This window comes from Capricornis sumatraensis, chromosome 8, assembly GCF_032405125.1.
Source record: "Capricornis sumatraensis isolate serow.1 chromosome 8, serow.2, whole genome shotgun sequence".
NCBI lineage: Eukaryota > Metazoa > Chordata > Mammalia > Artiodactyla > Bovidae > Capricornis > Capricornis sumatraensis.
In genome coordinates this window covers 51,288,210-51,302,822 of record NC_091076.1, presented here as the reverse complement: position 1 = coordinate 51,302,822, position 14,613 = coordinate 51,288,210, and the positions used below count along the sequence as shown (strand labels likewise).

General features: G+C 37.3%; 1 protein-coding gene and 1 pseudogene across 1 annotated transcript in view; one reads left to right on the top strand and one right to left on the bottom strand.

The window, feature by feature from the left end:
- Nucleotides 1-14,613, top strand: part of CA10 (carbonic anhydrase 10) — a 783,887-nt gene that overhangs the window by 548,960 nt on the left and 220,314 nt on the right. The gene's annotated exons all lie outside the window — the stretch shown is intronic.
- LOC138082732 (protein MIS12 homolog) lies at nucleotides 5,966-6,585 on the bottom strand (annotated as a pseudogene).

Here is a 14,613-nt window from a genome sequence, read left to right as displayed (position 1 = left end):
AATGCCAATCTCCCAAGTTATCCCTCCCCCAGTTGCCCCCTGGTAACCATACATTTGTTTTCTAAATTTGGTACTCTGTTTCCATTTTGTAAGTAAGTTCATTTGTACCCTTAAGATTCCACATATAAGCAATATCATATAAATTTTGTCTTTCTGTCTAACTTACTTCATTCAATACCACAATCTCCAAGTCTATTCATGTTGCTGCAAGTGGCATTATTTCATTCATTTTTATGCTTGAGCAATGTTGCACTGTATATATGTACTACATTTTCTTCATCTATTCCTCTGTTGATGAACATTTAGGTTGGGTGCATGCATCTTCTCAAATTATGGTATTCTCTGGATATATGCCCAGGAATGAGATTGCTGGATCATATGGTAGCTCTATTTTTAGTTTTTTAAACAAATTTATATTGCCACCAACAGTGTAGGACGTTCTCTTCTCTCCACACTCTCTCCAGCATTTATTGCTTATAGATTTTTTAATGATGGCCATTCTAACCAGTGTGAGGTGGTATCTCATTGTGCTTTTGATTTGCATTTCTCTAGTAATTAGTGATGTTGAGCACCTTTTTATGTATTTGTTGGTCATCTATATGTTTTCTTTGAAGAAATATCTATTTAGGTCACTCACTCATTTTTTATTGGGTTGTTTATTTGATATTGAACTACATGAGTTTTTTTTTAATATATTTAAAAGATTAATGTTTTGTCAGTTACTTCATTTGCAAATATTTTCTCCCATTCTGAGGGCTGTTTGTTTGTTTGTTTGTTTTGTTTATGGCTTACTTTTCAGTGCAAAAAGCTTTTAAATTTAATTAGGACCACTTTGTTTATTTTATCTTTATTTCCATTACTCTAGAAGGGGGTGGGGGTCAAAGAGGATCTTGCTGTGATTATGTTAAATATTTGTATCTCAAAGACTGTTCTATGTTTTCCTCTAAGAGTTTCATTCTTTGGCATTATATTTAGGTATTTAGTGCATTTTGAGTTCATTTTCCTACTTGCATTAAGAAGTGTTTTAATATCATTCTTTTACATGTAGCTGTCCAGTTTTCTGAGCACTATTTATTAAAGAGACTACCTTTTATCTCTTGTACATTTTTGCCTCCTTTGACAAATATCAAGTGCCCATTAGGTGTGTCAGTTTGTCTATGGGCTTTCTTTCCTGTTTCATTAATCTTTATTTCTGGTATTGTGCCAGTACCATGTCTTGATGACTATCTTTGTAGTATAGCCTTAAGTCAGAGAACCTGATTTCTCCAGCTCTGTTTTTTTAAATTTTTTCTCAAGATAGCCTTGTCTATTTTGGATCTTTCACATTTCCACACAAATTGTAAAAAATTTGTTCTAGTTCTGTGAAAAACGCCTTTGGTTAGCTGATACAGATTGCATTGAATCTGTAGACTGCTTTCAGTAGTAGTCATTTCACAATATTGATTCTTCCAATCCAAAATCACAATATATCTCCCCATCTGTTTGTGTCATCCTTGATTTCTTTCATTAGTGTCTTATAGTTTTCAGCATACAGGTCTTCTGTCTCTTTAGGAAAGTTTATTCAAAGGTATTTTATTATTTTTGTTGCAATGCTAAGTAGAATTGTTTCCTTAATTCCAATTTATGATTTTTCATTGTTAGTGTATATGAATGCAAGAGATTCTTGTGCATTACTCTTGTATCCTGCAACTTTACTAAGTTCATTGATTACCTCTATAAATTTTCTGGTGGCACATCTAGGCTTTTCTAAGTATAGGATCATGACATCTGCAAACTGACAGTTTTACATCTTCTTTTCAAATTTGAATCCATTATATTTCTTTTTCTTCTCTTATTGTCATGTCTAGGACATCCAACACTACATTGAACAATAGTAGCAAGAGTGAACATCTTTGTCTCATTCCTGATCTTAGAGGAAATGCTTTCAGGTTTTCACCACTGAGAATAGTGTTGATTGTGAGTTTGTCATATATGGCATTTATTATGTTGAGGTAGGTTCCCTCGATGTCCATTTCCACAGAGTTTTTATTATAAATGGGTGTGGAATTTTGTCAAAAGTTTTTTCTGCATCTATTGAGATGGTCGTATGGTTTTTATTTTCAGTTTGTTAACATGGTATATCATGTTGACCGATTTGTGGATTTTGAAGAATGCCTGCATCCCTGGGATAAACACAACTTGATGATGATGCATGATCCTTCTTATGTGTTTTTGGACTATGCTTGCTACAATTTTGTTGAGGATTTTTTAATTTATTTTCATCAGTAATATTGTCCTGTATTATTATTTTTTTTTGTGTGTGTGATGTCTTTGTCTCATTTTGGTGTCAAGGTGATGGTGGGCTTATAGAATAAGTTTGGGAGTGTTCTGTCTTTGGAAAAATTTTTGGATGAGTTTGAGAACAAGAGATGCTAGTTTTTTTTCTAAATATTTGATAGAATTTACCTTTGAAGGCACATGGCCCTGAACTTTTGCTTGTTGAAAGATTTTGATCCCCATTTCAATTTTAGTACTTATGACTGATCTATTCATAGGTTCTATTTTCTTCTGTTTCAGTCTTGGAAAGTTATACTTTTCTAAGAATTTGCCCATTTCTTCCAAGTTGTCCATTTTATTGACATATAGTTGCTTCTAGTAGTCTCTTATGATCCTTTGCATTTCTGTGGTATTAGCTGAAAATTTTCCTTTTTTTATTCCTAATTTGATTGATATGAGTCTTCTCTCTTGTTTTCTTGATAAGCCTGGTAACAGTTAATAAATTTTGCTTATCTTCTCAGAAAACCAGCTGTTAGTTTTATTGATATTTGCTATTGCTTCCTTCATTTCTTTTATCTTTTTTTAAATTTTTATTTATACTTTATTTTACTTTACAATACTGTATTGGTTTTGCCATACATTGACAAGAATCCACCACGGGTGTACATGCATTCCCAAACATGAACCCCCCTCCCACCTCCCTCCTCATAACATCTCTCTGGGTCATCCCCATGCACCAGCCCCAAGCATCCTGTATCCTGCATCAGACATAGACTGGTAATTCGTTTCTTACATGATAGTATACATGTTTCAATGCCATTCTTCCAAATCATCCCACCCTCTGATCTTTAGGATTTTGTTCCTTCTCCTAACACTGGGTTTTTGTTTTTCTTTCTCAAATTGCTTTAGCTGTAATGTCAGGTTATTTATTTGAGATTTTTCTTGCTTCTTGAAGTAGGATTGTATTGCTATTAACTTTCCTCTTAGAACTGCTTTTACTGCATCCCATGCATTTTAGTTCATCATGTTTTCACTGTAATTTGTCTCTAGGTTTTGTTTTTTGTTGGTTTTTTTTTTAATTTTCTCTTTGATTTCTTCAGTGATCTCTTGATTATTTAGTAGCACACTGTATAGCCTCCATGTGTTTGTGATCATTAAGGTTTATTTTTCCCCCAGTAACTGATATCTAACCTCATAGCTTTGTGGCCAGAAAAGATCCCTGAGATGATTTCAATTATCTTAAATTTCAAGGATTTTTTTATGTGACCCATGATGTAATCTGTCCTGAAGTAAGTTTTACGTGCTCTCAAGAAGAAAGCATGTTTTGCAACTTCTATACAAAGTATATTGTAAATATCAATTGTCTACTTAAATATCAATTAAGTCTACTCAAATATCAATTAAGTCTTATATTATTTGCAACTTGTGTTTCTTTAATAATTTTCTGTCTGGAGGACATTTCCATTGGCCCAAGTTGGGTGTTAAACTCATCCAATATTGTGTTGCTGTTGGTTTCCCCTTTTATGGATTTGTTTTATTATTATTAGTGTTATTATATGCATTATTATTATATACATTCATATGTATATATGTTATTATTACATATTAACCTTTGCCGTATGTATTGAGGTCAGAGAAGGCGATGGCACCTCACTCCAGTACTCTTGCCTGGAAAATCCCATGGACAGAGGAGCCTGGTAGACTGCAGTCCATGGGGTCGCGAGGAGTCGGACATGACTGAGTGACTTCCCTTTCACTTTTCACTTTCCTGCATTAGAGAAGGAAATGGCAACTCACTCCAGTGTTCTTGCCTGGAAAATCCCAGGGATGGGGAAGCCTGGTGGGTTGCCTTCTATGGGGTCAAGCAGAGTCGGATATGACTTAGCTTATGTATTGAGGTGCTCCTATGTTGGGTCCATAATTATTTAGAATTTTAATATCTTCTTGGATTGATCCCTTGATCATTATGTAGTGTCCTTTCTTTGTCTATTTTAATAGTCTTTATTTTAAAGTCTATTTAGTCTGATAAAAGTATTGCTACTCCAACTTTCTTTTGACTTCCATTTGCATGGAATATCTTTTTCTCTCCCCTCATTTTCAATCTGTGTGTGTCCCTGGGTCTGAAATAGGTCTCACAGATAGCGTATATACAGATCTTATTTTTGTATCCATTGAGCTATTCTGTGTCTTTTGGTTTGAATATTTAATCCATTTACATTTAAGGTAATTATCAATATGTATATTCCTATTACCATTTTAATTGTTTTTATAAGCCTTTTCCTTCTCTTGTATTTCCTGACTAGAGAAGTTCCTTTAGCATTTGTTGCAAAGCTGGTCTGCTGCTTCTAAGTCACTTCAGTTGTGTCTGACTCTGTGTGACCCCATAGATGGCAGCCCACCAGGCTCCCCCATCCCTGGGATTTTCAAGGCAAGACTATTGGAGTGGAGCGACATTGCCTTCTCCGAAAGCTCATCTGGTGGTACCGAATTTTCTTGGTTGTAGGTTTTTCTCTTTCATTACTTTAAATATGTTCTGCCACTCCACTCTTGCCTGCAGAATTTCTGTTGAAAGTTCAGCTGTTAACCTTATGTGGATTCCCTTGTATGTTATTAGCTGATTTTTCCCTTGCTGCTTTTATTTTTTTATATACTGATGAATATTTAATTGCAAATATGAATACCCTGAGTTGCACTTCTATATAAAGGAGAAACTTCAAAGTCTGTTCTTTAGGAAGACATGGAAGCCAAGTAATACCTTAGGAGCGGCTATTGCCATTTCTCCCCTTTCCATGGGTAATCTAACATTTTACATGGATTAGTTACAAAAGGAAATATTAAGTCCCATCGAATTTAAGCACAAAATACAGCTAAAATTTATCACTCAGAGGTTCTATGACTGTGAATAAATAAGTTAATTAAATATTAGGTTCAAGACAGAATCCAAAACTAACTGAAATATGACCACACACACACACACACAAAAATGGTACGTATACCTAATAGTCAGTTTTTATAATCTTTGCAATTCAGTATGTTCCAGGCTTCCTTTTCTATGCCAGTAAGATGCTTCATTTTTTGTCCCATGTCTTCCATTGCTGGGCTCTAAGACATTAAACTCTTTAACATCATCAAGGATTTATCTTGGAAACAAACAACTTCTTTCTTCTTTCTAAAGGTCATGGTTGTTTTTTCTGCTACTTGCTTCTTTCAGCTAGTTATTAACTTCCTCATGTAAGAAGAAAACTTTCTGGGCAAGAACAAGCAGTCTGTGTTGGCTGTCCCACAATATGGTGGCTGGTTAATAAAGAAGACACCCACTTAACCTTGGTGTCATTTCATTTCATCCAAAGAGTAAGTCAAAAAGGTCAAGGTTTTAAAAGACTGATGACCAAGGTAAAACTTTTACAAATATCTTTGAATGGGCAGGGAAAGCTTTACTTCTTCAGTCATGTCCCCAAATGGGTTCTTAATGAACCAAGAATCCCTTTCCACCCATTACAGACCTCTAAGCACAGATGCTTCAAAGATTAGTTCAACATAAAACACAGATGCTTCAGGAGAGTGGACTAAAACAGGAGGATGTGGAATATAAGAAAGCGTGAAAAAAGAAACCATCCCCAAAATATGCAGTTCACTAGGATTAAGAATATCATCGATATAAATCCTGTACCAGTCCACCTTCTGAGAAACTCCTTTTCCTATTAAAAAATCAAGATATTTTCAATCGTTTGCTTTCCTTTTCCACATTCTTTCTGATATTCCGGAGTTTTCCAGAGTTCTGGATCAGGAACACCAAGCCCTCCCTAGAATCACTAGCCCCATGGTCTCTGCCAACATTTTCAAGTTCATCAAACAGAGACAATGTCTGTTTGAGTTTGGCCTGAACGATTTTTTGCTCTTCTAATTCTGCAAGAAGGGCCTGCTTAGTGCAAAATTCAGTCTTATACTTCTTCTGTAACTGTTCAATTTCTTTTTGGAGAAAGTGGAATTCTTCCTCCTTGTAAGAGTGTGTCTCCTGAGATTTATCTTCTGGAAGCAAGACTTTTGGAGGAATCCGCAAAATCAACTTTAAGAAGAGCTGCTCCATTTTGCCAAAAAGGTTATCAAAATGTCCTTTCATGAAGCAAATAAACTTTTCTGTGTACTTGCAAATCTGGACTGGGCTAATCTCACAGTCTGGGACGCCATCCAGCTTCTTTAGAATAACCTGTTCAACATCCTGCATCACTTAAACAGGTAGTCTTGAAAGGCAATGTAGATCCTAAGCATGCAAGTCTGTGATGTGAAGCCAAAGAACTGGGCCTTATAGGTCATTGGATCAACAGACATCTTGGTGTTTTGTTTGTTTTTTACTTTGTTAATTTTGATTGTGAACACCCCAAGCGACTATAAGAGTGATGAGTTCAACCAAACACCAGCTTCCCACCACCTCCTTTATACCACTGCAGGCTGCCAGAGATAGGTGGCGTGGTTGACTCCCCCAGATTCTGACCGCTCCTTTGCTGCTTTTAATAATTTTTTCTTTGTGTTTAATTTTTGTTAGCTTGATTAATATATGTTTTAACTTGTTTCTGTTTGGGTTTATCCTGTATGGGACTCTGCAATTCCTGGACTTGACTGATTATTTTCTTTCCCACATTAGGGAAGTGTTTGATTATAACTACTTCAGACCCTTTCTCTTTCTCTATCCTTCTGGGACCAATATAATGCAAATGTTAATGCGTTTGATATTGTCCCAGAAATCTCTGAGTGAATCTGTCCTCATTTCTTTTCATTTCTTTTTTCTTTATCCTATTCTGTGGCAGTGATTTCCACTACTCTGTCTCCAGTTCACTTATTCTTTTGCCTCAGTTATTCTGTGATTGACTCCTTCTAGTATATTTTTCATGTCAGTTATTGTATTGTTTATCTCTGTTGGTTTGTTCTTTAAATTTTCTAACTTTTTGTTAAACTTTTCTTGTATCTTCACTTTCTGTGCTTTCACATTTTCTTCTGAGATTTTAGATCATCTTTATTATTATTTCTTTGAATTTGTTTTCAGATACATTGCCTATCTCTGCTTCATTTGATTATTCTTCCACATATTTACCTTGTTCCTTTGTTTGAAGCATATTTCTCTGTTGACTCATTAGTCTGAATTTTGGTGTTTGCGGTCTACTTTCCATGGGCTGCAGCATCATAATTCCTCTTTCTTCTGATGTCTGCTCCCTGCTAGGTGAGATTGATCCAGGGGTTTGTGTAGGCTTCTTGGTTCCTGCCCTTTCATTGGTGGAACTGGATCTTGTCCCTCTGATAGGCAGGGAAGTGTCAAATGGTGTTTTTGAGGTGGCTGTGAACTCTGTATGACTTTAGGCAGCCTGTCTTTTGATGGGTGGGGCTGTGTTCCTGTCTTGGTGGTTTTTTGGTTTGAAGCTTTCTAGCTCTTGAGCCTGTAGGTTTAGGGGTGGCCTGGTCTTGGTGCTGAAATGTGGACCTCTAGGAGATCTCACTCTGATCAATATCCCCTGCAGCTTCTGCTACCAGTGTCCTTGCCCTCACAGTGAGTAATAGTTGACTTTCACCTCTCCAGGAGAACCCCTAAGACCCTTAGGTAGGTGTAGCCCAGGTTCCTATGCAGATACTGCTTTGTGCTGGGTTCCAGTGTATATGAGAACTTGTGTGCATCCTCCAAGAGCAGAGTTTCTGTTTCACCCAGCCCTGTGGAGTTCGTGCACTCAGGATCTGTTTGTCTTCAATGTTAAATGCTCTGGGGTTGCTCTGCCTGATATCAGATCTTCAAACTTCCTTGGAAGACTATGTTATGTGGGAACACATCTGTGTAAGGTTTAATATTTTTTGGTGTGAGGTTTTTTTTTTTTTTTATGATATGTCTGCCACCTCTTTACTCAGTCTATGCTGGCCATTATCCCCTTTGTAGGAGGCGTGACATATTGTGACCCAAGCTTGCTCTGGGCATTGAGAAGGGCCTCTTCTTTCACTGTGTGGTTGTCACTGCCCTGTCAGGGGTGGGTTCTGCTCCCTAGTTTTTGGAGTAGAAGCCTTCATATCAGTTTCTTTGTGTTTCTGATCTGCAGTGATAGGTAGGTGAAACTGGGGCTCCAACTGGGAGGGAAGGTGCTGAGTATTCCTTTTGTGGAGCTGTTCAACTGTGGGTATATTCTGTTGTCACCTTTCACTTGCTGTGTGAGCTCTCAGATTATACTATTGTTGGGACTTCTCTCATTCCCACCGTAACTATTTACCAGCGATTGACTGTAGGTGTTATTTTCACCAGTCCACCAATATAGATTCAATTGAAGTCAAGTCTCAGGATTGCAACAATCATGGATCTGAACCTGCTGTTGGTGTTATGGGGGCAACTCTGACTCTGTCCTGGCCCAACCTTCATGTGTATGTGCCCACAAAGCCCCCAGATGCTAAAGCTTAAAGCTATTTGCACCTTCGTTGCAAGAGCATTCATTGTCCATTTAGATCTTCTGTAGGCAATGAGTTTACAAGGACAGTCACAGGGGTGTCAGTTCATTTCTTGGGCAACTGTGAGAAGTGATTTCAGCTTTTCTTCCTTAGCTGCATGTCCTCTGGAGTACAGCTGTGTGGTTGCAATCCCACATCTATGTGTGGGCCACCCACAGGAGTTTGCTCTTGAGGTTGCCGTGAAGCACATGAGTCCACCCCAGTGAAGAAAGAGCATGGAGACAGCATAGTATGTTGGATAAAGGACACAGTTTGGCTAATGGTGGCAAAACTCCCCTTTTAGTGTTCCCATTTCTTTAGCATCCAATGGATCCTGGGGCATTATCCCAAAGAAAGCCATTCACCCTTTTAAAATATTATGAACAAGCTAAATATTAACACTAGTCAGTTGAGCTATTTCAAATCCTAAAATATAATGCTGTGGCCAAAGGACTGGCAAAGGTCAGTTTTCATTCCAATACCAAATAAAGGTAATGCCAAAGAATGTTCAAACTACTGCACAATTGTATTCATTTCACATGCTACCAAAGTAATGCTCAAAATACTTAAAACTAGGCTTCAACAGTATGTGAAAGAAAACTTCCAGATGTACAGCTGAACTTAGAAAAGGCAGAGGAACCAGAGATCAAATCGGCAACATCTATTGGATCATAGAAAAAGCAAAGGAATTCCAGAAAAAACATCTACTTCTGTCTCATTGACTACGCTAAAGCCTTTGACTGTGTGCATCTCACACACACACACACACACACACACACACACACACAAACTGTGGAAAATTCTGAAAGAGATTGGAATACCAGACCACCTTACCTGCCTCCTGAGAAACCTGTATGCAAGAAGCAACAGAACATAGAACCATTGACTGGTTCAAAATTGGGAAAGGAGTATGTTAAAACTGTATATTGTCAACTCGCTTACTTAACTTTTAAGCAGAGTACATCATGCAAAATGCTGGGCTAGATGAAGCACAAGCTGGGATCAATACTGCTGGGAGAAATATCAATAATCTCAGATATACAGATGATATCACTCTAAAAAAGTGATATCACTTTCTGAAGAAAAACTAAAGGGCCTCTTGATGAAAGTGAAAGAGGAGAGTGAAAAATTTGGCTTAAACTTCAGTGGACAAAAATGAAGATCATGGTAATTGGCCCCATAACTTCAGGGCAAATAGACGGGGAAAAATGGAAACAGTGACAGACTTTATCTTCTTAGACTCCAAAATCACTGTAGACAGTGACTGCAGCCATGAAATTAAAAAACAAATCAAATCAAAACAAACAAAAACACTTGCTCCTTGGAAGAAAAGCTGTGACAAAACTAGACAGCATATTAAAAGCATAGATATCACTTTCCTGACAAGGTCCATAGAGTCAAAGCTATGGCTTTTCCAGTAGTCATGTACAGATGTGAGATTTGGGCCATAAAGAAGGCTGAGCACTGAAGAGTTGATGCTTTCTTACTGTGGTGTTGGAGAAGACTCTTGAGACTCTCTTGGACAGCAAGGAGATCAAACCAGTCAATCTTAAAGGAAATCAACTCAATATTCATTGGTAGATGGATGCTGAAGCTGAAGCTCCAATACTTTGGCCACCCAATGCAAAGAGCCAGCTCATTGGAAAAGAGCTTGATGTAGGTAAAGATTGAGGGCAGGAGGAGAAGGGGGCAACAGAGGATGAGATGTTGGATGTTTGACTCAACAGACCTGAGTTTGAGCAAACTCCAAGAAAGTGAAGGACAGGGATGGAAGCCTGGTGTGTCCATTGGATCACAAAGAGTTGGATATGACTGAGTGACTGAATAACAACAACAATCCAAATAATATTTTCTCATTGAGTTGCCCTAACAACTGGCAAGAACAGATGACATTCATTATAAAGATATGAAAATGTAATTTTCTTTAAAAAAATAAAAATAAAAAGAACCTGCACATAACTGCAGATTATTTTGAGAGCAGCCCTGGGAAAGTTGTTGTGGAGAGAAACAGTTTGTTTTGAATTTTCCCTGTTCAGTCTGGTCCTGTCATCAGTTTTCCTCAATAGCCTTTTTCTAAATGCAATGATCTCTCAAAATTGAGTTCTGAGACAAGTTTGACTTTCTTTTGTTCTAAGACAAAAGGAAGCACAAATTACATACCCACTATGTACTATGTACTAGCCACAGTGTAGATTCACAGGGCTCATCTCTACATTATTTTAAAAACATTAAAGAAATTTTACTACAAAGTTAATGTGGCAGCAGTGAGGAAAATGTCCCTATGATCAGTTTGGATTTGATGTAACACCAGACTTTGAATTTAGAGTCAGGGACCTGACATCATAAATGTCTCTATCTGTGTAAGTACACAACAGAAAAGTCCCAGTCAGAAATTTTCGATAGAAAGATAAGCACTAAGATCAATAGAGCAATATTTTATGAAATTCAATTTATCAGAAGATTTTACATTTTAAAAATGATGGAATGTCTTATTTATAGGCAAGTGTGGAAACTTCAGAAATGTTTGGTGCAGTGAATACTAGAGCCCAAAACTGTCTTGAAATTTTCCATTCTTGAAAGAAAACAGTGATGGAGAGTTACTTTTGAAAGCTGAATCCCTATTTCAAACTTTCATTGCCACGGTAAAAGCAAACCAACATTCCTAGACAAAATGAAACTGCCATTTGCAATAAGTTTTCAGAATTGCTTCTACCAAAATCTAAATTAAAAAAAAAAGGCAAAAAACTGGTTTGTCTCTATAAGTGAGTACAGCATACAAAAATATTAGCCTTTAAATTTATCCCTATGCCAACCATTTCCCAAATGAAATTGAAAAAAATTAAAACTCATAGTCACTTAGATCACAGTCTTGTCTGACTCAATGAAATTATGAGCCATGTTGTGTAGGGTCACCCAAGATGGACAGGTCATGGTGGAGAGTTCTGACAAAACGTGGTCCACTGGGAAGGGACCAGAAGGGAAGGGAATGGCAAGCCACTTCAGTAGTCTTGCCTTGAGAACCCCATGAACAGTATGAAAGGCAAAAAGACATGACATTGAAAGATGAATTCCCCAGGTCGGTAGGTGTCCAATATGCTACTGGAGAAGAGTGGAGAAATAGCTCCAGAAGGGATGAAAAGGCTGAGTCAAAGTGAAAACAATGCCCAGTTGTGGATGCGACTGTTAATGGAAATAAAGCCCAAGGTTGTAAAAAACAATATTTCATAGGAACCTGCAACGTTAGGTCCATGAATCAAGGTAAATTGGAAGTAATCAAACAGGAAACAGCAAGAGTGAACATCAATATTTTAAGAATCAGTGAACTAAGATGAAATGGAATGGGTGAATTTAATTCAGATGACCATTATATCTACTACTGTGGGCAAGAATCCCTTAGAAGAAATGAATTAGTCCTCATAGTCAACAAAGAGTTCAAAATGTAGTATTTTGGTGCAATCTCAAAAACAATGATGCTAATCAACCACTAGTGTTGAAGAAGCTGATGTTGAATGGTTCTGTGAAGAACTACAAGACCTCCTAGAACTAACACCAAAAAAAGATGTCCTTTCCATCATAGAGAACTGGAATGCAAAAGTAGGAAGTCAAGAGATACCTGGAGTAACAGGTAAGTTTGACCTTGGAGTACAAAATGAAACAGGGTAAAGGTTAAAAAGGTTTTGCCAAGAGAATGCATTGGTCATTGCAAAACCCTTTTCCAACAATACAAGAGATGACTTTACACATGGACATCACCAGATAATCAATTCCAAAATGAGACTAATTATATATTTGTAGTCAAAGATGGAGAAGCTCTATATAGTTAGCAAAAACAAGACCAGAAGTTGACTGTGGCTCAGATCATAAACTCCTTATTGTCAAATTTAGACTTAAATTGAAGAAAGTAGGGAAAATCATTAGATCATTCAGGTATGACTTAAATCATACCCCTTACAGTTATACAGTGGAAGCGACAAATAGATTCAAGGGATTAGATCTGATAGAGAGAGTGCCTGAAGAACTATGGATAAGGGTTTGTAACATTGTACAAGAGGCAGTGATCAAAACCATCTCCAAGAAAAAGAAATGCAAAAAGGCAAAATGGTTATCTGAAGAGGTGTTGCAAACAGCTGATAAAAGAAGAGAAGCTAAAGACAAAGGAGAAAAAGAAAGACATATCAATCTGAATGAAGAGTTCCAAAGAATAGCAAGGAGAGATAAGAAAGCCTTCCTCAGTGACCAATACAAAGAAATAGAAGAAAACAATAGAATGGGAAAACCTAGAGATCTCTTCAAGAAAATTAGAGATACCAAGGGGACACTTCATGCAAAGATGGACTCAATAAAGGACAGAAATGTTATGGACCTAACAGAAGCAGAAGCTATTAAGAAGAGATGGCAAGAATACACAGAAGAATTATACAAAAAAGATCTTCATGACCCAGATAACCACAATAGTATGATCACTCACCTAGAAACAGACATCTTGGAGTGCAAAGTCCATTAGGCCTCATGAAGCATCATTATGAACAAAACTAGTGGAGGTGATGGAATTAGAGCTATTTCAAATCCTAAAAGATGATGTTGTGAAAGTGCTGCACTCAATATGCCAGCAAATTTGGAAAACTCAGCAGTGGCCACAGGACTGGAAAATGACAATTTTTTACAATCCCAATAGATTGGTTCCAAATTGAGAAACAAGTATATTAAGGCTGTGCTGTCACCTTGCTTATTTAACTTATGTGCACCATACATCATGTGAAATGCCAGACTGGATGAAACATAAGGTGAAATTAAGATTTCACAGATAAATATCAGTAACCTCAGGTATGCAAATGACACCACCCTTATGACAGAAAGTGAAGAGGAACTAAAGAGCCTCTTGATGAAAGTGAAAGAGGAGAGTGAAAAAGCTGGCTTAAAATTCAACAATCAAAAAACGAAAATCATGGAATCTTGTCCTGTTCCTTCATGGCACATAGGCAGGAGAACAATGGAAACTTTGACACTTTGATTTTCTTGGGGTCCAAAATCACTACAGATGTTGACTGCAGCCATGAAATTAAAAGTCTTTTGTTCCTGGATGAAAAGCTATGACAAACTTAGACAACATGTTAAAAAGCAGAGACACTACTTTGCTGCCAAAGGTCCACCTAGTCAAAGCTATGGTTTTTCCAGTAGTCATGTATGTATGTGAGAATTGGATCATAAAGAAAGCTGAAAGCCAAAGAATTGATGCTTTTTAACTGTGGTGTTGGGGAAGACTCCTGACAGTCCCCTGGAAAACAATGAGATCAAACCAGTCAATCCCAAAGGAAATCAGTTCTGAACATTCACAGGAAGGATTGATGCTGAAGTTGAAGCTCTAATACTTTGGCCACCTGATGCAAAGATCTGAGGCATTGCAAAGACTCTGATGCTGGAAAAATATTGAAGGCAGGAGTAGAAGAGGATGACAGAGGGTGAGAAGGTTGGATGGCAACATCAACTTGATAGACATGCAATTTAGCAAGCTTTGGAAGTTGGTGATGAATAAGGTAGCCCGGTAGACTGCAATCCACGGGTTTGCAAAGTGTCAGACATGACTGTGCAACTGAACTGCACTGATCCTAGATTGAATTCTGTAACAGAAAAATGGCACAAGTGGAAAATCTGATGAAATCCAAATAAAACCTATAGTTTAGTAGTAGTGATGTACCAATGTTAATTTCTTAGCTGTGACAAGAGTATAGTGGTTATATAAGATGTTAACATTAAAGAAATGTGGGTGGGGATAACAGAAGCAGAAGATATTAAGAAGAGGTGGCAAGAATAAACAGAAGAACTGTACACAAAAGATCTTCACGACCCGGATAATCATGATGGTGTGATCACTCATCTAGAGCCAGACATCCTGGAATTTGAAGT